The sequence below is a fragment of the Petaurus breviceps genome, unplaced genomic scaffold (genome assembly GCF_028583685.1).
Source record: "Petaurus breviceps papuanus isolate PSGF00001 unplaced genomic scaffold, PetGlider_PUasm1.0 175, whole genome shotgun sequence".
NCBI classification, from domain to species: Eukaryota; Metazoa; Chordata; class Mammalia; order Diprotodontia; family Petauridae; genus Petaurus; species Petaurus breviceps.
The window spans coordinates 51,433,144-51,455,739 of record NW_027185764.1 but is presented as its reverse complement, the minus strand read 5'-3'; the positions used below and the strand labels follow the sequence as shown (position 1 = coordinate 51,455,739).

Here is a 22,596-nt window from a genome sequence, read left to right as displayed (position 1 = left end):
TTTTAATATACACTGCACAGGTATTTTACCTAGAATTCACTGGGAAATAGCCTAAGGTGGGCTACAGAGAGGTGTGATTTTAGGCCTGAAACATCTCCAAGTCAGCTAACAATCAGGGCTGACTGAGAAATACCCAGGTGGCCCCCATCAATGTCTAGTTAGACAAGATAAACTTAAGGGGGTATACATATGTCCAAGTCTAGGATGCATATGATAGGTCAGTGAGTAGTAGATATCTTTATGACCCAGTACACAGCTGGTTGAAACTACTAAATTCTATAGGTGCAGCTGGCTACTGTATCAGGAAGAGAGAGAAGTATTTTGCTAGGTCATGCTGCCCTTGAGCTGGAGAGAAAGTGCCTGAGACAGTGTTTTGAGGCTAGGAAGAAATGTGATTTTGGAAATGGGGTTCAAGTATGGGCACTCAAGCACCCCATCAACTCCAGGTATTTCTGCAAGTGTATAGCGGTAACTGAATCCAGAGCCGTGTTGCCAGAACAAGCTGGAGTGAGCAGTGACTATAACCTGTCAGCAAAGCAACATCCAGAGGAGAATGTAAGACCAAAATAAGCAGGAGCTGGGCAAGAATATCAGTGACCCTGCAACTCAGCAGCATTAAAGGTGTGAGGTGCTCTTTCTGCTGCAAGGTGCCATTACCCAAAGTGGAGTATCTCACCCACTGTTGCACTTTCCAAGAGGTAAATGAAAAAAAGGTGAAGAGCAAATTTGGGGGGCAAAGTTCTTCCTCCATGACAAGTTCATACCCCTCAGATCTGGCTGGCTCGGGTTTTTGTTTGTTTGTTTACTGGGGGCAGCTAGGTGGTGCAGTGAATAGAGCACCGGCCCTGGAGTTAGGAGGACCTGAGTTCAAATCCAGCCTCAGACACTTAACACAAAAACTAGCCATGTGACCTTGGGCAAGTCACTTAACCCCAATTGCCCTCCAAAAAGGCAAAAAAAAAATCAAATGTGTTTGTTTACTTAAGGCCCATGGAGCATGGCTGATCCTCTGAAGTCAACACTAGACATTTCCTGTAATGTCAGTTGCCTTAATCCAGTGACCTCTCAAGTTGATTAAGGAACTCCTTTACACCTCCTAAAGGAGTCAAAATGAAAGTATAAATTGTACTTTATGTTACAAAAAAAGCCACCTCAAAATCTGAAAGAATTGCAATTTATTGTCCCTGTTACTTGCCCCTCCTATCTAGGAAATTATAAGAAGTAGATTTGCTGTACTCAACTGATCATTGTTCACTGATCAGCCAACCCCCTTGCTGCATATCTATGATCTGGTTTGGGTTTCATTTCTAATACACACTGGTCACAGAGTCTGAGCAAATAACTTAATCACTAAGTTCTCCAGGTTCTAAGATTATAACTTTCAGAGCAGCTGTTCTGCTGGTTGATCTGCCTGCCACAGTCTCACTCCACTCCAATTCCATCTCTATTTAGCCACTGAAGTAATTTTCCCAAGTTGCCAGTCTGACCATGTCAACCTGGAAGAAGGAATATTCTCATAAGGAGTTTCCTATATCCCATTAAATCATTGGTTCAGTCCAAAGATTAATAGATAGATAGAAAGAAGTCAATAAAGAGAGATAATCAGATTTTCATTTTTTTTATTTCTAAAAACTAGATTAATACAAGTATATATTTTAAATGATGTCCTGATTCTGTGGTCCATCATTTTCATACACATAAGTCACAGAAGCCAAAGGACTAATTAGGAGCTACTGAGTTGCCAAAAAAGAAAAACACCATCTCTGCCCTTGAGGAACTCACAATCTAATGTAGCAGACAATAAGCAAATATGTGGAAAGTCACCCTATACAGAATAAATTGTTGTTCATCATTCTTGATGAGGACCAATGGCATCAGGAGTATGATATCCTGGCTTGCAAGTAAATTGGATTTAAGTGAGGCAGGGTTGTATAAAGTCATCAGCCTCACTCTGTCCTCCAGGAACATCTGAGTCCAGTGGCAAAACACAGGTCAGGACAACAGGAGATGACTTCAGATGCTTTTTAAGCTAAAGTCTTCACCAGGTCTCAGTTTGTCTGAGGCAACACGCATTCAATGATTAAAGGCTAGGTAAGAATGGATGCAAAAGATGACCTGATTTGCCTTCTCAAAAGAATAAATAAGAAATAACTAACAGAGAGAAGGCACTGGAATTAAGAGGGATGAGAAAAGGCTTCCTGTAGAAGGTGGGGTTTTAGTTGCTACTTGAAGGAAGTCAGGGAAGCCAGGAGGCAGACATAAAGAGGAATAGCAGCCTAGGCAAAAATGTCTGAGTCAAAAGATGGAGTGTCTTGTTTGAGGAACAGTAAGGAGACCAGCGTCACTACATTGAGTAAGTAAAGTATGAGAAGACTGGAAAGGGCAGTGTGGGGGTGGGAGAGAAGCCGAGGTTATGAAGGGCTTTGAATGCCAGAGGATTTTGTATTTGATTATGGAACTCATAGGGAGCTCCTATAATTTGAGTGGGGACTCAAAGGACAGGGTGACATGGTCAGACTGGCAACTTGGGAAAATTACTTTGGAGGCTAAATAGAAATGGAATGGGGTGAGACTGTGGCAGGTAGACCAACCAGCAGACTGTTGCAATAGTCTGATATGAACTGATGAGGGCCTGTAGCAGGATAGTAGCAGTATGAAAGGAGAGAAGGAAGTATATTCCAGATGCTGCAAGGGTAAAATGAACAAGCATTGGCAACAGATTAGATGGGATGGGGGTGGGGGGTGGTGAGAAATAGTGAGGAGTTGAGGATGACGCCTAGGCTGTGAGTTTGACTGAGAGAATGATGCTGTCCTCAGCAATAATAGAGAAGTTTGGAAGCTGGGGAGGTTTAGGGGGAAAGAAATGAATTCCATTTTAGACGTGTTGAGTTTAAAATTTCTACTTTAGTTTTTAATATTTAGAAGCTTCCAGGTTTGATTTACATTGCATTCCAATGTCAGTGGGGATGATTTGAGTCAATAATAAATAAAAAAATTCTTGAGAAAATCCACAGTCAAGAAAAAGCATAAATATTGTCAAATTAGATACAATGATTCATGATTTCTAGTATTTGTGGCAGGTTGATCCCTCCCCCACAGTCCCAAGTAGATGCCCCCCATACTCTCCCCTCAGTTTTGGCTACTGTTCAGCATCCTAACCCTTTTCTTACCCTGTACTGCTTCTTTTCAGAAAACATAGAATTATATGGATTATATGGTCTATTAGGATTATAGACCTAGAGTTTGAAGAAGCTAGTCTAAAGGAAAAGACTACCATTTACTTTGCCTCTAATCTGTGGACTTACTGTCAGGGATTTCATGGTTTAACAAAATTCTTTCTGACCATGCCAGCCAGGAAAATACTCCCAAGTGAGGGGAGCACATTAATTTGGTTGTTAGGAGGAAGTAACTGGTTGCATTAGTTCCATCTATCTTCTTTCATTTATTTGTTTATTACTTATTTATATGTATTATATTACAATGTTATACATTACATTATTTACATTAATTCTACTTATATGTAATACATCATATTATATATGGTATATGACATATGTTTTATATTTTAATTTATTTACATATATTATATTGTTTATGTATTATTTATTTATTTGCATATGAATTATTTCCTGGGTCAGAATGTGATGGAAGGAATTGCCACACCTCAGTTGCATTCAAATCCTTTGTAGTTTTGTTAATTTTCTCAGGATGATTTGCAGAAATCCAGGCTAACAATCAGGAGAATAATAGAGGTTAAAGGAAATTTTCTGCCTCTATTTCAAAGAGTTTAGACTAGGGAAGTCTGTGTGATAACAAAGGAATACAGAAAGTCACACAGTATCTAAGAGTTTTTCTTACTAGCTGAGCAGGGTCTGAAATAACAAAAAGGATTAAAAAACCAAAAAGATCCTACAGATATGAAATGAAAGAGTGGGAGACCAGGAGATGGCAAAGTAGAAAGCATAGCTAAGCTCAGCAAAAACGCCAACAGAGAACAACTCAGCAGAGACATGCACCAAGACCATATTGGTAGAAAGGAAAGGCTATTAATATTTGCAATAAATTAAATGTCTTTTTCTGTAAACGTATATATTCTCTGGTTGACTAGCAAAAGCAACACAAAAGCAGGAGCTCTTGAGCTATGATTTTGAGTGGAGGTTGCCCCATGATCCATCTTGAAACTGGGATAGCTTTCAGGAAGCCTACATGTCTGGAATGGGGGAAAGAGGGTCCTCTAGGAACATTTTCTCTTTGCATCCAGCCTGCAAAGAGTTCTCAAATATAATTTGAACACAGCCATCATAGAACTTCAGAATGCAACAATACTGAAATTTAAGAGAGCTTCTTTATCAATTTTAAAAATACCTAATTTAGGGAAGGATGGTTTTATATCACTATTTTAAACACTGTCACATTTCATAGCAGTCACAGCAATTATAGAATCTTAGAAATGGAAGAAATTTTAGAGTTCATCTAGTCTAACCATTTTATATTTAAATGTTGATGAATTTGGTGTTTCATGGATAGTACAGGGAAATTGACAGACATATTTTCAAAGTTCTGGCCCTGCCACTAACGTTAGGTTAAGCTGGGCAAATACTTTAATCTATCTGCATTTTATTTTGTCTTTCTTCAAGATGAAATTTGGTTAGGGCAGTATTTTATATAATTCATATACATCTAAATGACCAGATTGGGTAGTTTAATTTAGAAATTTTTTTTATAAAAGTTACATTCTTGTATTATGTATACCAACTCCCTCACATTTATATCCAAATTTATCCTCCTTGCCCAAATCTGCTTTATTCTCAATAGACTTGTATTCTATTTTTTAGAGCAAGAAAAGTTTTTTACCACAAACTCATAGAGAAAATGTAGGATTAATCAGATAGGTTATCTCCCATCTTTATATAACCGTTAACAAAAATTGTGGGATATCAGGAATACCTGCTTGAAATTCTAGGAAGTCAGAGATTTCTGGGTAAAATGTGGAGTGGAAGGAATTAACCAATTATTGTAGGACCAAAAAATGATTTGTTTTTCTAATGATATAGTGAAGTTAATGAATCATAGGACTTCTGCTATGTTACTTTAATTGACCCCTTGTAGTGACACAACATAATTAATAGAATCACCCTCTCTGGAAGCATCTTTGATTTTCCTCTTGTTTAGAGTTTTTAAAGAGTCTCTATGTTCCAGTGTCTCTATGTTCCTATTTTCCCTTTAACCATTGCTCCCAAGGAGTTCAAAAACTATGATGACCTTTTTTCTTCTTGGCAATGCTAGAAAAGGGACATATGCACAATGAGGCACCTTATTTTAAAGCTCTCTGGACTGGTTCTAGAGTCTGGGGCAGGGATGAACTTTAAGGTGGTGGTCCAATGGGGCCCAGCTAGTGAGTAAGGACTGTGGTGAATTATATGAGGACTAGTAAAGCTACAGATATTTGGAGTCATAGAGTCAGATAGGGGTGCACTGGTCCTTTGTACTTTACAAGGACCTATTTATTCATACTAGTACTTCTTTCTTTTAATGAATAAATCAACAAATACTTATTTATTAAGTGCCTATGATATATACACACTATGGTAGGTACTGTGGTTACAAGAACAGACATGAAATGTCTTTGCCTTCAAGGAGCTTATGTTTAATCAAGAGAAACAGTTAATAATAATAGTAATAATAACAGCTAACATTTAGAAAGCACTTACTATGGGCCAGGTACTGTGCTAAGCACTTTCCAATTATTATCTCATTTTTTTTTTTGCCTTTTGGAGGGCAATTGGGGTTAAGTAACTTGCCCAAGATTACACAGCTAGTTTTTTTGTGTGGGTGTTAAGTGTCTGAGGCCAGAACCGAACTTGGGTCCTCCTGACTCCTGGGCCAGCACTTTACCCACTTCGACAACTAGCCGCCCTATTATTTCATTCTATACTCACAACAACCCTGTGAGGTAGGTGCTAATATTGTTTCCATTCTACAAGTGAGGAAATTGAGGCAGGGGTAGAAGATTTCAATTCAGAATTTGAACTTCTGACACTAGGCCCAGCATTCTGGTACAACCTAACTGCCTACTTAACCTTAGCTACCTCTAAAAAATACCTTTATCACACAGGCACTTGGTGGTATAGTGGATAGAGTGTTGGACCTGGAGTCAGGAAGACTTGAGCTCAAATTTGGCCTCAGACACTTATTAACTCTATGACCCTGGGCAAGTCACTTACTCTTGTTTGCCTCAGTTTCCTCATCTATAAAATGAACTACAGAAAGGAAATGACAAACCACCTCAGTGCTTTTGCCAACAAAAACCCCAAAAGGGTCACAAACAGTCCTGAAAAGGACTAAATCATAATAGGCACAAGTAAATTCAGGGTCACTTGCAGGTTACTCCCTGGTGGAGTGAGGAATGAGGAAAGGTTGTATGTTAGTGGTGGCACTGAGATAAACCTTGAAAGAGCCTGGGAATTCTGAGAGGCAAAGGTAAAAGGTATATATAGACTCCAGATATGAGAGATAGACTATGAAAAGTTACCTTGAAATCTCAACTTATGTTAGTTTGTCTCTATTCAAGGAGTCTGTACGTTCTAATTTTTCTTTGTTTTCTGTGCTTTGTCTCCAAATAATAAAGAAAAATGTTTAAAATTTATTAAAAATTAATGTTTCTTGGGGCAGCTAGGTGGCACAGTGAATAGAACACCGGCCCTGGAGTCAGGAGGACCTGAGTTCAAATCTGACCTCAGACACTTAACACACACACACACACACACACACACACACACACACACACCCCTAGCCGTGTAACCTTGGGCAAGTCACTTAACCCCAGTTGCCCTGCCCTCCCCCCCCAAAAAAAAAAAAAAAGGAAAAAATTAACATTTCTGTGCTTTGTTTTTACTAAACAATAAAGAATTGTGGCATCTTCAGAGTGGAATTCATTTCACTTCTGTCTGAAAATTGAGATCACAAACAGCCCTGTTTTATGTTGGCTACCTGAAAACCCTAACTGTATTTTATTAGCTGTATTTTAAGAAGTGAGGGAAAGGACCAACCTTCACTGCTATGCAACAATCCCCAAATTTAGCAAAACTTGAGCAATCAACCTTGTGCCCAATCACATTTACTTTAAAAACATTAGTGTGTAACAGGTCTTCTGGTTTGGCTGAACTGACTGCCTCAAAGGAGGTCTAAGTGGCTAAAGATCCTGGGAATTCTATTTCTTCCAAGCTCAATAAGATGACACTCTTAATAAAGGAATTATGTCTGGGAGATAAGAGTTTTCAGCATAAAAAGAGTCTGAAAAAACATCTCCCTGGAGGCCAACAAGGAAAGAGTTGGAGAGAGAAGAGAGGAGCAGCAAGGCGGCGTCAAAGGCATGAGCCTGAGCCTTCTCGGGAGACTTAGAAACCTCCCGACAGCTGGGCCCTTTTCTTTTTTCCTGGCTCACATATTAGATTAAGAGAATTTTGCAGAATGACTGCAATCCAGCTTTTTGGAGAAACAACCGGAACCATGGTGAATCTACTCCTCTGTCCCCTTTTCCTACTTGGTTCAGCATCCCAGTAACAAGCATCAAGGTTAATCACTAAGGGTTTCATGGCCATTTAAACATATCACCTACTGGTTATTTATTTTTTAAACAGTGGTTTACTGGAGGTAGACAAGGTAATTTTAACTGCATATTGAGTGTTTTTGCTATTGAGATGGAGAGAAATCTGTGAATACTGGATTGAGCTAAATCCAAGTGGTTTTTGAAAGGGTCTCAAGAACCTTGGGGGGGTGGGGGGTCTCTTGACCATACTCTTAGAGATAATTTCATTACCGGTACCTCTAATCAGATAGAGGCTTTGTGGGGGGGGGGGGGGTTCCCCTTCATTATAGAGAAAGGAGGAGGGGAATAAAGGATGGTCAACACCTGGATAAAGTTTACACCTGAAGCCAGTCCTAGTGCCATCTATCTTCTGGGCAACAGAGGTTAATAGTGTCACCATCTTTGGAAGAACAAGGCTACAATTTGAAAGCAGAAACTAAGGCTCTGAGGCTTACCAACTCATCTAAACCTGAGACTGGTGATCTATATTCACGCCTGGCCTGAAGCAAAGTTGGGAAGTAAAGGTTTGTTTTTGATACATTCCCATTTATTCTATTGTCAGTCAACAAATATCAATAAACATTTATTGCCTACTGTGCACCAGACACTGTGCTAAGTGCTGGGGAAGGGATACAAATACAATTAAAATCAGACAGTCCCAGCCCTCAAGGAGCTTACAATCTAACAGGGGAAGACAATGGACAAAAAGAAACTAAAAAGGGAGGAAACGGGAAGAGGGAAAGTAGCCAGCCTAGGGACATGTTGGAGAGTTCCAGAGAAGTCAAAAATCAATGTAACTGGTAGGAAATGGAGAGAAAATTGTGCTGAGACCCCTCTTTAAACAGAGGCCCTGGAGCCCAAGACCCTGCCTTCCAGTGCTAGGGTCCAATCAGAGGGGCAGAGGATACGAATAAGACGTGAGTACCAAGTAGATTCAATCTTGAAATTTAATGAGATTTCCCAAAGACAAATGTCCTATTGGCCAAAAAGTTTTATTAAGCAGCCACTTTGAGGCAGACACTACAGCTAAGAATACAAAGAAAGGTAAAAGACAGTGTTTACTTTCGAGGAGCTCAAAGTCCAAGGGGGCAAGACAACATTCAAGTAACCATGCACAAAGAAACTACACATGGGATAATAGGAAATAATGGTGCGGTGGAGATGAGGAGGGAAAAAATTCCCAGCACGGAGTTACAGCCAATGAAAATGCCTGGAATGTGAAGATGGAATATCTTAGTTAAGTAACAACCAGGAGACCAGCATGTGGGGGATGGCGAGTAAGGTGCGAGAAGATCAGAAAGGAAAGATGTGCCCCATCTTCATTCCTGTCCTCCACTTGCAAGCTTTAAGGGACTTATTTGATTCTAGAGATAGGGAGCCACTGGAGTTTATTGAATACGGTGGGATGGGGAAGGGAGGAGATATGGTCAGATCTGAGATTTAGAAGATCTCTTTGGCGACTGAGCTGAAGATGGATCGGAGTGCAAAGAGACCAGGCTGACCAACCCACAGGCTATTGCAATTGTCTGGGCATGAAGTAGTGAGGGTCTGTACTAGAGTGATGGCAGCATCAGAGGAGAGAAGGGGAGATAGGAGTATCCACAAGTTTTTGCAGTAGATAGGATATGGGGAGTGAGAGAAGAGTGAAGAGTAGAGAACAACACCTAAGTTTCTAGCCTGTGTTACTGAGGAAAATTAGGAAGAGGGGAGGGTTTAGGGACTCTCCTTTATTCCTTTTTGAGACCACCACAACCCCCCTTCCCAGGCATTTATTCAATCCTCCATTCTGACTCTCAGATAGATACAAAATAATCCTTGCAAAAAACATGATATTTGGCATAACATTAAATTTGGCTAATAATAAATCAATCAGCCAACTCTTCCTAGGCACTACATTTATGATTCAAGATGGCTGCCAGATGAACAGCAATACCCTGTATATAAGTGACTTTTCTCAGCCATAAGTACCTGAGTTTTAGGGCATTTAACATTAAATAAAATATTTTTATTTTCAAAAATAGAACATTCTTAAAATTCTAGGATAAAATATTTAACTTTTACTTCCACACTTTGAAAGGTTTGCTATTTCATCAAAATGGGTTCTTCCCATGTTTTCCACACAGCTCTTTAAGCTGTACTCATCCTATGTGATCCTTGCAGTGTTTTCTTAGAACTCTTCATAGAGGATGTACCCAGCATTTCAGAGGCCCTCTCCTTGTTCCTTTAATATCTTGGGGAAGACTTTTTATTGATAAAAACTTCAGAGAAAACTAGAAAGCAGAAATTAGACTTGGATTAACATTTTAGTCTCTATTCCACAATAAATTTAAAATGATGCAATGCCATGCATGAGCAGCTTTCCAGAAGAATGCTACTGTGAACAGCTTTTAAGGTTCTGATTACACAGCACAGTGAATACTCTATTTATTCCATAACACATCAAAGCAAAACAGTGACAAAGTACAGCATTCACAATATTACAGCTTATCACAGAAAATCAAAATATAATATTTACAATAACTTATCACAGAAAAATGGCCACATAGTTCCCACTACAGTGGTCACAAATTTTTGAACAAAGAACAGTCACATTCTCAACATTCTCAACACAGTAACTCAACATTCACAAAATCCTTAATTCAATCACAAAGTACAATAGTCAAAGTTTTCCACTCATGGAGCATACTAAGTTACAAATCAATTACTTATTCAGTCATCAATCACTTAGTACAATCATTTAGTCAATCAATCATCCTTTATTATTCACTATTCAGTCATTAGAAAATACACAGACCCTCCACCCCTACGTCACTAGTAAATTTACAATTTCTTAGTCAGTACACAGTATTCAAGTAAAGTCTTCTTTCAGCTTGACTTGAGGTGGTTTCTCAGATTCTCTGTATCCCCTTCCATGGTGCCAGATCCTACCTGGATTCACCAAACTGTCACCTGGGTTCAAAGGCAGACAGCTCCCAATTCCTTGTCCAGCTCTCTGTGCAGTTCCTGTTCCACATTGGAACTCACAGTGTCCAGTCCATCTCAAATCCTTCACAATCTCTGTTCCTGGGAAGACAAGGCTTAACAAAGCCACAAACAGGTTCATGCAAAGTACCAGCATCACAGTCATGCTTCCTCAGTCTCTGGCAGCTCTGGCTGGCTCTCATAAATCCTCAGCAGCTCCAGCTGGCCCTCGGACTCAGCAGAAGTTTCAGCTGGTTCCCCAAATTCATCCAGGTTCTCCAAGTCAAAATCATTCTTGCCAGCCTCCGGGGACCTTTCCTCTTCAGTCTCCCCCAGCGGCAGAAGCTTCTGCCTCCATTAAGCCTGCTCCAAGAAGGTCTAACTCTCCCTCTCTGGGGCTTTCCTTAAATACACACAGCATTAGCTTCCTGTTTCAGTAGACCCCCTTCCTGTTACATGAACAATAGGAGACAGGAGTTCATACCTTCTGTTTCCCCAACAGAGGCTTGATCAATTACTAAGTGCTAAGTACCTGCTACCCTTGTCAACACAAAGGGATCTTCAAATTCAAATTACATTATCATTACAAATGGATATCTGACCTATTAGTGAAGATCATATAAAAAAATTAGGAGAAAAGAATAGATGAATTTTTAATGAAACAAAGGAAAGAATTACAAAAAAAATAGATCATGTGATTACATAAAATTGAAAAGCTTTTGTACAAACAAAATTAATACATGTGAGATAAGAAGGGAGGAGACAGAATAGAAAAAAAAATCTTTGTCAACTATCTCAGTGAAGTTATGTCTCAGTGGTATTTGGTATATAGACAATTTAGAGAAATACATAAAATCAACATCCACAGCATAATAGATAAGTGGTTAAAGGACATGAGCATATAATTCTCAAAAGAACAGTTGCAAACCATTAACAAACGTATGAAAGAATTCTCTGAATTACTAATTAACTAAAAGGAAATATAAATCAACACAGCCTTGAAGTTTGACCTTTTACTCAGAAAACTTGCAAAGATAACACCCAGGTCCAAATTTTGTCTCTAGCTTTCTCCTCATTAACCTTGACCTTCATTTATTCTTTCCATTTTTCCAGTCTCTTCTGTTTACACTTCAAAGATTCTAGTCAGGTTTAGTTTTTTTAAAAGGGATTACTTGAAAGTTATTGGTTGTAATAAAAGGTCCATGTTCTCCTATAGGATTAAACTCATCTCTGAAGATGAGTTATTCATGCATATGTTTTTTTTTCTTTTGCCTTTCAGTATACTGTATTGTAATTCTTTCCTTTTTTTCTCTCTTACATTTGCTGTGAAATCTTGTGTGACTATGAGTGGGGTTCATTGCTGTACATATATATATATGGAAAGGAAGGAAGGAAGGAAGGAAGGAAGGAGGGAGGGAGGGAGGGAGGGAAGGAAGGAAGGAAGGAAGGAAGGAAGGAAGGAAGGAAGGAAGGAAGGGAGAGAGGGAGAAAGGGAGAAAGCGAGGAAGGGAGGGAGAGGCCTAGCACTGGAGACAGACTGGGCAAGATTTGACAGAAACTGAAAGGCAGGAATAGGTGTCTCCTGGTGGCTCAGTACTGGGGATAACCGTGGGCAGGGACCCATGGAAGCCAGAAGGGGAGTAATTGGTGTCAGTATACAATGACATACAGTGCTAATTGATGTTGTGAAAGCAGCTTACTTATAAAACATCATTCCCAGAACTTGACAGTAACCCTCTACTCTACCACAGCAGCCACTAATTCCCAACTATAGACTCCCTTGATCCTTACCTTGAGCCCACAGTTCTTAGGTAGGCCACCATCTTCATGTTTATAAAAACCTTTTATATACAAGTCATGGTTTGCCTCTTTTTTCACCCATTTCTTCTTTAAGAATATGAATAAAAAGTGAACTAAACTGCAATAAAAGAGATTTAGATTAGTTAAATGATGTGTATTTATTGACAGACTGGGTTTAAATGGAACCATGGACCTAGCTGTTGTACAGTTAAATCAATGTTTTCTTCTATATGAAGTTCTATTCAGATAATCATTTCAATTAACTGTGTACTGACCTAGTCAGCCAAAATGATTGTACCAACTATATCATGAATTGAGTATTTCAATAATTTAGACACAACTTGGGTTGTTAAACACTAGAACTGGTCACTGATAAAAGTTATGGAATCTCCCTCTGGAGAATTATTGAAAAATAGAGAATCCTCTTTCTGAGAGACAGCTTCTGTGTTGCTGTTTGAAGCCTGGGGGAGGGGAAAGGGAATTAGCTGACTCCTACAGATGCCTTCTAGGCCCCAGATGCTGTGATTACAGCTAATGCAATGTAGGTGCTAGTCAACTACTCCATGCTACCTAGTATTCTCCACTGGTATTTAAAAGGAGGAGCTACAGAGGCTGGTTTGCCACAGGTTCAAACAGAGAACAGACAACCTTTCATATAACTCTATTTAAGAGTAACTCCAGGCCAAAAGACAGGCTCAGCAAGAAACCGTGGTGGGGGGAGAAAAATGATTCAAACCACACCAAACCACACCAAGTGCTCAAACCACCATTCCCCATAGCCATGAAGCTGAGTTGTTTTGTTTTGTTTTGTTTTTTTCCCAAAAATGCTACCCCTATGAGAAAAGCTGACACAGGAGACTGCCTAAAAAAACAGCTACCGCACCCTGTCCTTGGGCAACCACTGTGGCTCCCAGCCAGAGTCCCAAACAGCAGGTAGAAGTAACCATCCGAGGAAGCTAAATATAGTGAAAAGTGTAGCACACAACTTTTTTCATGACAAGCTGGACCCTGTAGGAAGCAAAACAAGCTGCTGGTGGAGTTGCTAGATAATTTATAAACAGCTGTCAAGATGATTTGTATGGCTTCATTGGCTCACAGGGGACAATGTCCAATGGATAGAAATACTCTAACTTGAGGTCTTTGTAATAAAGAGGAACAATACAATGAAATAAAAAGGAACTCTGTGTGTGTGCATGTGTGTGCACGTGTGTGTGCAAGCGTGCGAACTTTAAGAATGCTCACTATGCTCAGTATGTTGTGTGTCTTTGACCAGAGGCATGGAGCTTGAAGGGTCCTTAGAGGTCACTTGGCTTAGCTCAATCATTTTACAGTTAAGAAAACTAAGGTCCAGAGACTTACCCCAAGGTCACACACGTAGTAAGCAGCAGAACTGTGAATTAAAACAGATCCTCTTATTCCAAATCCATCACACTTTCCATTGCATCTTCATGTTTCACCACAGGCCTGGCCATGCTTCATTCATTTAATAGACATTTGTTAAGTACCTACTCTGTGTAAAGCACTAAACCCTTGGGGCAAGGGTGAGGAACCTGCAGCTTCAAGGCTACATGTGGCCTTCTAGGTCCTTGGGTTCAGCCTTTTGGCTGAGTCCAAGTTTTACAGAACAAATCCTTTATTAAGGGTATTTGTTCTGTGAAGATTAGATTTGGTCAAAGGGTCGCACCTGAGGACCTAGAGGGCGACATGTGGCCTTGAGGCCACAGGTTTCCCATCCCTGCAGCTTAGGGAGCTTAATGAAAGCTTAATGAAGACATTGTGCCCCCTCCCCAACAGAGTTGGCAAGTAGTAGGGGATGGTGACATGTATATCCATAACTGTAATTATAACTAATACAAAACTATAATAGAAAATAATATGTATATAGAAAGTATCTGGTGAGGTAGGGAAGAAGATGAAATAATTACCAACTGGGAAGAGGATCAGGGATGCTGTTCTAGAGGTGACATGCCTTCCACTTTGGCAAACTGGAAACAGGACTCTTTGTATTAAATCTTCTTTTTGACCCTCTCAGAAGAAAATAGCATGGCAGGGATGGGATGAATTACCATTGGAAATCAGAAAATGTCCTTTACTTGTTATGTTGATGGAGATTTTCATACTCTGATTGAAAAATACAAAAATGTTATCAAGACCCTACCTTATGAGTAGAAATACTTTAAACTTCCCTAATGAAATTAGTAAAGGTGTCTCACTAGTGTTTCCTTAGTCCCTTGTATGAATTAAACTAGTTATGACAACCCTTTCTCAATGCCTCAGTCCTCTGAGAACAGAAGGTGGGTCAGGGTAACTAGACTATTAGTCAAAGAACAAACATTCCAAGTAATTTTGTTTTTTCCAAAGGACTGAATACACCCCCACCTGTTTCACTTAATGAACTCCAGGGATCTTTATATATTTAACAGCAAGATAACTAAGTGGCAAATTCAACAATGATCAAAAAAATCAGGTGCAAGGAACCAACCAACATTTTAAAAATAAATATTGTTTTCCCTTGCATAGAATTAGGCATGCCTCTAATAACTTACTACACTTCTGCAACCTAAAACAAGATGAAAGTTGTGGGAGGCAGGAAGGATGCCAACCAGAAATAGATCAACTAAAACTCTATTTCCTGCCAGGAAATGGAGTACAATCTCCTCTGTGTCACCCAAGCTCGGAACCTTGGTATTATCTTTGAATAAGCCCTCATCTTGGTCCTTGTTTGTATCAGTGCCTGGCACATGGTAGATGTTTTAATAAATGCTTATTAATTGGTCACATCTAGCTGCCATGTATTTTGTATACGTTCCTCCTTCTGTCTTCCCAAAGCCTGATGTCACCATACTCTAGGGACTCATCATTTCATGCCGAATTACCACAATAGCCTGCTAATTAGTTTCCCTGTTTCCAGTTCCTGTCTGCTGTAAATCAGTCCTGATTTACAGTAATATTCTTTAAACATCACTTTTATGGTGACACTTTCCTACTCAAAAACCCTTTAATAGTTGCTCTTCAGTGACCTCCATAATCTTGTCCAGCCTTTTCTAGACAGTCTTCCCTGCCCACTCCTCCTCCTATTCTCCAATATGAACGCTCATTTACAATCGGGTTAATTTCCTCCATGCCTCTTGCTTCCTCTCTTCAGCCCATCCAAATTCTGCCCAGTCTCAAGTTCCACCTACCCCATGAAAACTTCTCTGACTACTAAGGTCCTGACTTTCCCATTCTTAGAATTACTATGTCTCTTATAGTTTGTACCACACAATTTAGCATTTAATTGCTATCCTGTTCACTAATTGTTTTATTTGCTTTAGTCTTGCCTTACTAATAGGACTGTAAGTCTTTGAGAGCATAAATAAGACCGTACTTATTCTGTATCATCAACCACAGTATGTTAAGCATAGAGAGTGCTCAAAAATAGCTGTTGATTGATATAAAGAAGACTATTTACAATTTTTTATTCTGTAAATTTGGGGAATGGACAGAAAACAGATTATGGATGAATAAAGTGATAAGATACTGCTATAGTACTCTTATTTTCCTTTGATTGGACATTTTTCTCAAAAGATTAGACTTGTCAACACTTCTTAATCCCTTTCAATTTTGAATGACTGTCAGATAATTCACCACCACCACCACCCCACCCCACCCTGCAACAACAAATGTATAAACCTTAAAGGTAAGAGGAAAAGTCACTAGGAAATCTGTCAGTTTTACAGTGCATCAGAGACTAATTTTGTCTTCTCTAAAGGGGGGAAGTGGGGAGTTACAGGTTCTTCTGCAGGAAGAAAAAAATGATCCAGGAATTTCTTTTTATAATTATACTATTTATAGATATTGACAAAAATTTAGAACAATTCACCCTCAGCTTTTAAATGTTGTGATTTTACAATATTCTTATTTTATAGAAGAAACTAGTTGATTTTCAATCATAAAAACTAACATCTAAAAAAGAAAAATCACAATAATAAGATATTGTACCTGAAACTTTTTAAAGAAAGCTTTAGAATTCTTCAGGTTTACATTTAATCATCTTAACAATGTTTAAGCAGAAGGTAAATTATCTTTAATATCTATGTCATGAAAATATGTGTGTATTTATGTATATATGTTCTATACACCTAGACACACATACACTAAAATAGTTCCCAAATTAATTCCATATGGGACAAAAATATAAGAATCCACATTGCTTTTCAGTGTAGACCATAGCTTTTGTGTTTTAGATTTTTCTTTTTAATCCTCTTACATTTTCTAGCCAAAGAAATATTTTCCAGGCCACTAACATAAAAAACAAAACAACAGAAAACAGCATCCAGAGAGTCTAAAAGCACTCAACATCTAGTTGAACTTTTGCAGATGAGAAACTCAGGCTCAAGGACATTGCATGACTTGTCCTATATCAAAGAATTATTTAGTAGCTGAACTAGCACCAGAACTCATGTGTTCTTTCCAGTCTAGCATGCCAGATTTAGAACTCTCAAAAGTTTTCATCTAATTTATATCCAGATTGAAATGTCTTCTGCTCAAAGTAGAATGTCTGTCTTATCAAATCCTTCCAACAAGATGACAAAGGCAGTTTCAACTAAACAGGTTTCTCTCCAATAATCTCAAAAACCAATTTTTAAAATGCTCCAAATGAAGTAAAAGGAAAATAAATCAAAAGAGGAGAAAGGAAAGAACTGTTCACTTTTGAGTTTTGAGTTTAACTTTGAGTTAATCCTCAAAGTTAAAACAGCAAAAGGCTGCACTACAATCTCTGCCTTCTGCCCAACCTCCCATTCTCTCATTCCTGACTCCATAGTCAGACATTTGTGTCTAAATGCAGGTGGGGTGAATAAATCATCAAGGACCTTTTGCAGCCTATGAAAGCTGTCAAAATATCAGCTGCAAACTCCCTGCCTCCACCCCAGAGTCAGTGTAACAGGTACCCTAAGGTAGCATCTTCAATGTCTCCAGAGTCTAAAAATCTGGAAACTAACAGAAGGTGTTCAGTCACCAAGGACCTTCACAGGCTACCTCGACATCCACTACAGTTTCCATGCCTTTACTCTGGGAACCTAGTAGCTATAAAATAAAATAAGTTTGAAACTAACTGTAGATGGTATGACCAAGTAGCCAAGGATCTTTTCCCTAGCATTATCTCCCCTTGGTAACAGTTCAACCAAGTCTTACACGGCTCGTTAGGTGAAATTTCAGGAGGTAAACATCCAGTGGAAAGAATGAAGAAGTGAGCAAGAACAACCAAAAAAAAACCCCAACCTACTCATGTGATGAATAATAGATAAATATGGAGCAAGAGAATACTGAGATATACCTCTAGAGGAAGAGAAGAATTCTGTAACATCTACATCTCCAGAAAAGTAAATGCAATAGTCATAAGAACCATAGGAGTAAAAAAAAAAATCAACTACAGGAGTGGTAGAAAGACCTAATAAAAGGACTGAACTAATAGATAAGGAATAGAATAGGCAGCCTTAAAGAAAGAAGCTGACAAACTTTGCCAAAGCAAATCGAAACTCAAAATTCCAATGATACTTCCAGAAATATTAGAACAAAGTTCTTTAAAAAAAAACAAAAAAGGACAACTGGAACACGAGAAGTATCTGCTATCAAAAATAAGTGGCATGGAAAACAGAGAACAGAGAGATATTTAAAAGCATTAGGTTCACAGAATAACAAGGCAAAAGAAAAATACGTGAATTCTTTATTTATAGAAATTAGAAAAGAAAAATTGCTTAGACGTATTAGAAACTGAGGGCACAGTACAATGAAATAGAATCCATAGGCTATCGCTGAAGAGAAAGCCTAAAAATAACTCACCACGGAATATCTACATGTAGAGACATTTAACTGTCTGCATTAGACAAATGTCTACAATTTGTTGATTACTAGGAGGCTGAATTTATTAACAATTTTCCTTTGCATTAGGCTAGAGCTTTATTGCATTCACCCTGAGTTCTGATAGCTTTGCCCTGAGTGAGATCAACCAGTATTGCTTGACAAGGTCTATAATTCCCAAGTGAAAGAAAAAATGTTACAAGTGGCTAGGAGGAGAAATATGATACATATGGACTATTTAATTCAACTATGCTAAAGAAAAGATTGGAACATGACATGCTATGAGGTAAAGAAACATGGCGTTCACCAAGAACAATTCATGCTGAAAAATTGACCATGATGCTACAGAAGAAAAGTGAATTTTAATAGAATCAATTATTTTTACATTATTGCTGAAAAAACTATAGCTTAACAGTGTCTTCAAGAAACAAGGATAACAGATTTTTAAAATTACCAAATTTTAATAGCCTAATGTGCACCAAATAAGCATCAAACATTTAACTCTGTAAAGAGGGAGAAGATACTACTGTTCTTTTGGTGCTCATCTTTTGTAAGGATCAATGAGGAAACAAGAAATATATCTTACAAAAGTGGTTGTTCCAAAAACAAAAAGGAAAAAATATTTCTCAGAAAGAAGATAAGAGGACTGTTTTTTATAGCAAAGGAGAAAATTATTCAGTAGTGGGAAGGAGAAGGGATCTGACAGATTTCATTCTTCCCTGGGCCAAACAGATTTTAAAAAATAATAAAAAAGATAGTTATAGTAGAAATATGATGAAGTAAGCAGCAGACTTGGTTGAGACAAGAAGGATAAGGGAGAGTTTGAGAGGGAGCATACAGTCTGGGATCTAAAGAGGGAAGATTGTGAAAGAAAAGCAAAAAGGAGACAGCAAAAAGAACATGAAGGGAAGGCACAGTGAGCTGATTCTGAGCTGGAAAAGAGAGAAATAAGACTTTTCTAAGAGATATAAGTTATTGATATTTAGGTGGCAGTAAGGACAATAATCATCATCATTATGGTGAAAATTATGATTATAGGGGTGGCTAGGTGGTATAGTGAATAGAGTACCAGCCCTGGAGTCAGGAGCACCTGAGTTCAAATCTGGTCTCAGACACTTAACACAAAAACTAGCCATGTGACCTTGGGCAAGTCACTTAACCCCAATTGCCCTCCAAAAAGCAAAAAAAAAAAAAAAGATGATTATAGAATGCTTACCATGTATCAGGCATTGCGCTAAGTGCTTTACAAATATCATTTCATTTGATCCTCACAATAACCCTGAGAGGTAAGTTCTATTATTATTCCTATTATACAGATGCAGAAAGTGAGACAAATAAGATGATGACTTATCCAGTGTCACAGACCTAGTTGGAGTCTGGATTTGAACTCAGCTCTTCCTGATTCCAGGCCCTGCAATTTCTCTCCATGTTTTTCTATGATACCAACCACGTGAGAGGACTAAATGTAGCACGCAATTAAAAGTTCTGTATGGGCTTGATGATGATGAACTTGCTAGATCTAATTCCATGATACAAGAACTGTCATCCTCTACTAAAACTTTGTATCTAAGATGTTCACTTCTGTGTGAATTAATCCTCCTCGTAATATCCTCTCATTCACTAATGTTCTATTCTAATTCTAACTCTGCTACAGAGATGAAGCTAGGCTCTCAAAGACTGTCAACGGAAACCAGGATCTAGTAGGTCATACCAGTCTGAAAAGGCTTTGAGTGTGAACCTGGTGAGGGATTATGTTTGTTATCTGCGAATCAACCTAGATAAATTAGATGACTGTTCACTAGACTGATAGGACAATTAATATTTTAGCCACATCAACTCTCTAAAACTATATACCAGGTCATAGATGAGTTCCAATCTATGTTAGGGAGGGGTTCACCCATACTAGCAGAATCACAGATCTTTGTACTTTAATACAAATCTTAGATTCTCCTACCACCTTAGATCTGTCTGTTCACAATTGTTGCCAAAATTGGCTAGGAAGTGTGGATAACAGTTAACTGCCACCTAGGATTTCAATACTGGTTGATCTCACTCAGGGCAAAGCTGTCAGAACTCAGGGTTAATGCAATAAAGCTCTAGCCTAATGCAAAGGAAAATTCTTAATAAATGCAGCCTCCTAGTAAGATAACTAAACTCAGACCTCAAAGAGAAACAAATTGTTTCTATCATTTTACCTTAACAAACTACTCATGAGTTTACTTTCTCTATATAGTCAGTTGTGTCTTTTTTATTCTTATTTTTTGAAAGATCAAATTTGGTTGTCTTCATATTCGCTAGACACAATTATTTCCTCAAAAAAACATTTTTTCATTTTCTTTTTTCTTCTCTCTTCTCCTTTTTCCTCTTTACCCCCAGATCAGAAAAAAAGATTTTTTTAATTAAGATCATCAAGAAAATAAAGTGTTAGGAGAAAAAACAGGTAATGAGTTAAGGTGCTGCTTGGAGAAGACAGCTGTAAATAAGGAAAACAGCAAAAGTGTGTGGAGGGGGTTGTAATTGGTTACAGTTCCCAGGAAATCTAAAGTTGTCACTAGAGAGAATAACTATTCAGCATGCTGAGCAGCTCCTAACTTGTCCTTATGCTAGCCTGTGATGTTCATGGGAGGAGGTGTTTTGAAACACAATGCCTCTGAAGAAGAGTTTGTTTTGATTTTCAAAATAAGAAGACATAAAGACAAAAATCAGACCAGATGCAAGGACCATAGTTCACTTGTCACAGGACAGATATTACCTTAAAGGGTATGGCAAGCTCTTCAGTCCCTCCTGTTTTAGAAAAAGGGAAGAATTCACTTTGTGGCTGGAAGCAGAATTGTCTGGATATCCATCAAACCATGTGTTACTCTGAGGAAGACCACAGATCAGCAAGCATTAAATAAAGGCCTAAGTGAAAGAGAAATCGGAATCTTGTATTTTAAAAACAAAACAAAATCCTTCCCTTTCCTCTGTCCTCTTCTAAATGTAAAGTTGTGGTTCCACCCCATTCTAATTAATCATAGAATGCCCAGTCATTGCAACTGAATCAAACAATCATTGATTTTAAAAGATCATAGGAGCTGAAACATTAGATGAAAATAGATGATGCCACACAGGAAATACCTTGTGACTGGTTGAAGAGAATTAGCCATGCTCTTTGGGGCAATACATAGAACAACAAGCCAGTTTGGAATCCCACATTATGGCAATGAGCCAGTCTAGTGGTAAAAGAATTCCAGCCAAAGTCCTGAGAGAAGATTGCCCAAGAGGAGGACCCAAGTGATTGTGAGAGCCATGAAACCCATCAGAGGTCCCACTGGAGGTGGAAGTAAGGGCCACCATAATGGTAGTTGCCAGTTACAGAGGAGGTGCCTACAGATGGATATGGAAAGACCATAACCAGAGGAGAGCAGCAGTTTGAGGAATTGAGACCTCCAGTGGCAGATGGGATTGATGGCTAGAAAGGTACTAGTCCATGCATCCCAGGAGAGAGTAACACCTAAAAGGAATTTGATGAAGCCTCTAAGGGAGAAAAGGACTTCCATAACCAGGACTTGCTAGCTAAGTACTAATTTGGCCACAAATGTTCTTTATTATTTTATTTATTATTATACTCATTATTTATTTTTACTATAAGTTTGAGCTAACTACCCCAGAGACCCTTTTCGTATACAAGGGGATAGTTTCTATAACGACTATCCTTGCTATACCTGCTTAATTAATACCTTTCCTAAAAACTAATTAAGTCTAGCTGATAATTAATGAAAAGCACACTAGTGGGGACTCATGGCAACAGCCCTAGAAACCCCTCAACATTACCCTAGAACCTCAAGAAGTGGTAATAATCACACTCTGGAGACTAGATTCATCAGTGTGAGTGGGAGTAGAAGTGGTCCAACTGAGGCAGCGAGGTGGTATAGTGAATAGAGTGCTAGACTTAGAAGTCCTAAGTTCAAACCCTGCCTTAGGTAATGCTCAGTAAGTCACTTGACCTCTCTGAGCCTCAGTTTCCTCATCTACAAAATGGGGGTAATTATAGCACTTTCCTTCCAGGACTGTATTACATATTTAAAATACTTTTCAAATCTTAAAATACTAAATTAATACTAGAAAAGCAAAAGGAGGGCTGCTGCACAAAAATTATTTCTGTTTAGAGGCAGATAAGTGGTACAGTAGATACAGTACTGGACTTGGAGTCAGGAAAACTTGAGTCCTAACCCAGCCTCCAATACTTACTAAGCTATATGACCCTGAGCAAGTCACATAACCTCTTTCTGCCTCAATTTCCTCATCTACAAAATGGGGATAATAATAGCACCCACCTCCCAAGGTTCTTGTGAGTATAAAATGAGATAATATTTGTAAACTGCTCTGCAGACTTTAGCATGCTATCTAAATGCCTGCTACTATTC

At 38.6% G+C, this 22,596-nt stretch overlaps 1 long non-coding RNA gene across 1 annotated transcript in view; it reads right to left on the bottom strand.

The window, feature by feature from the left end:
• Positions 1-14,280: 14,280 nt before the first annotated feature.
• LOC138159127 (uncharacterized) overlaps positions 14,281-22,596 on the bottom strand; it is a 57,908-nt gene continuing 49,592 nt past the window's right edge. Inside the window, exons 3-4 of the long non-coding RNA XR_011167815.1 lie at positions 20,943-21,091; positions 14,281-14,470 (exon numbers count right to left, since the gene is read on the bottom strand). This is a non-coding gene — a long non-coding RNA (uncharacterized lncRNA). The remainder of the gene's footprint in view (positions 14,471-20,942; positions 21,092-22,596) is intronic.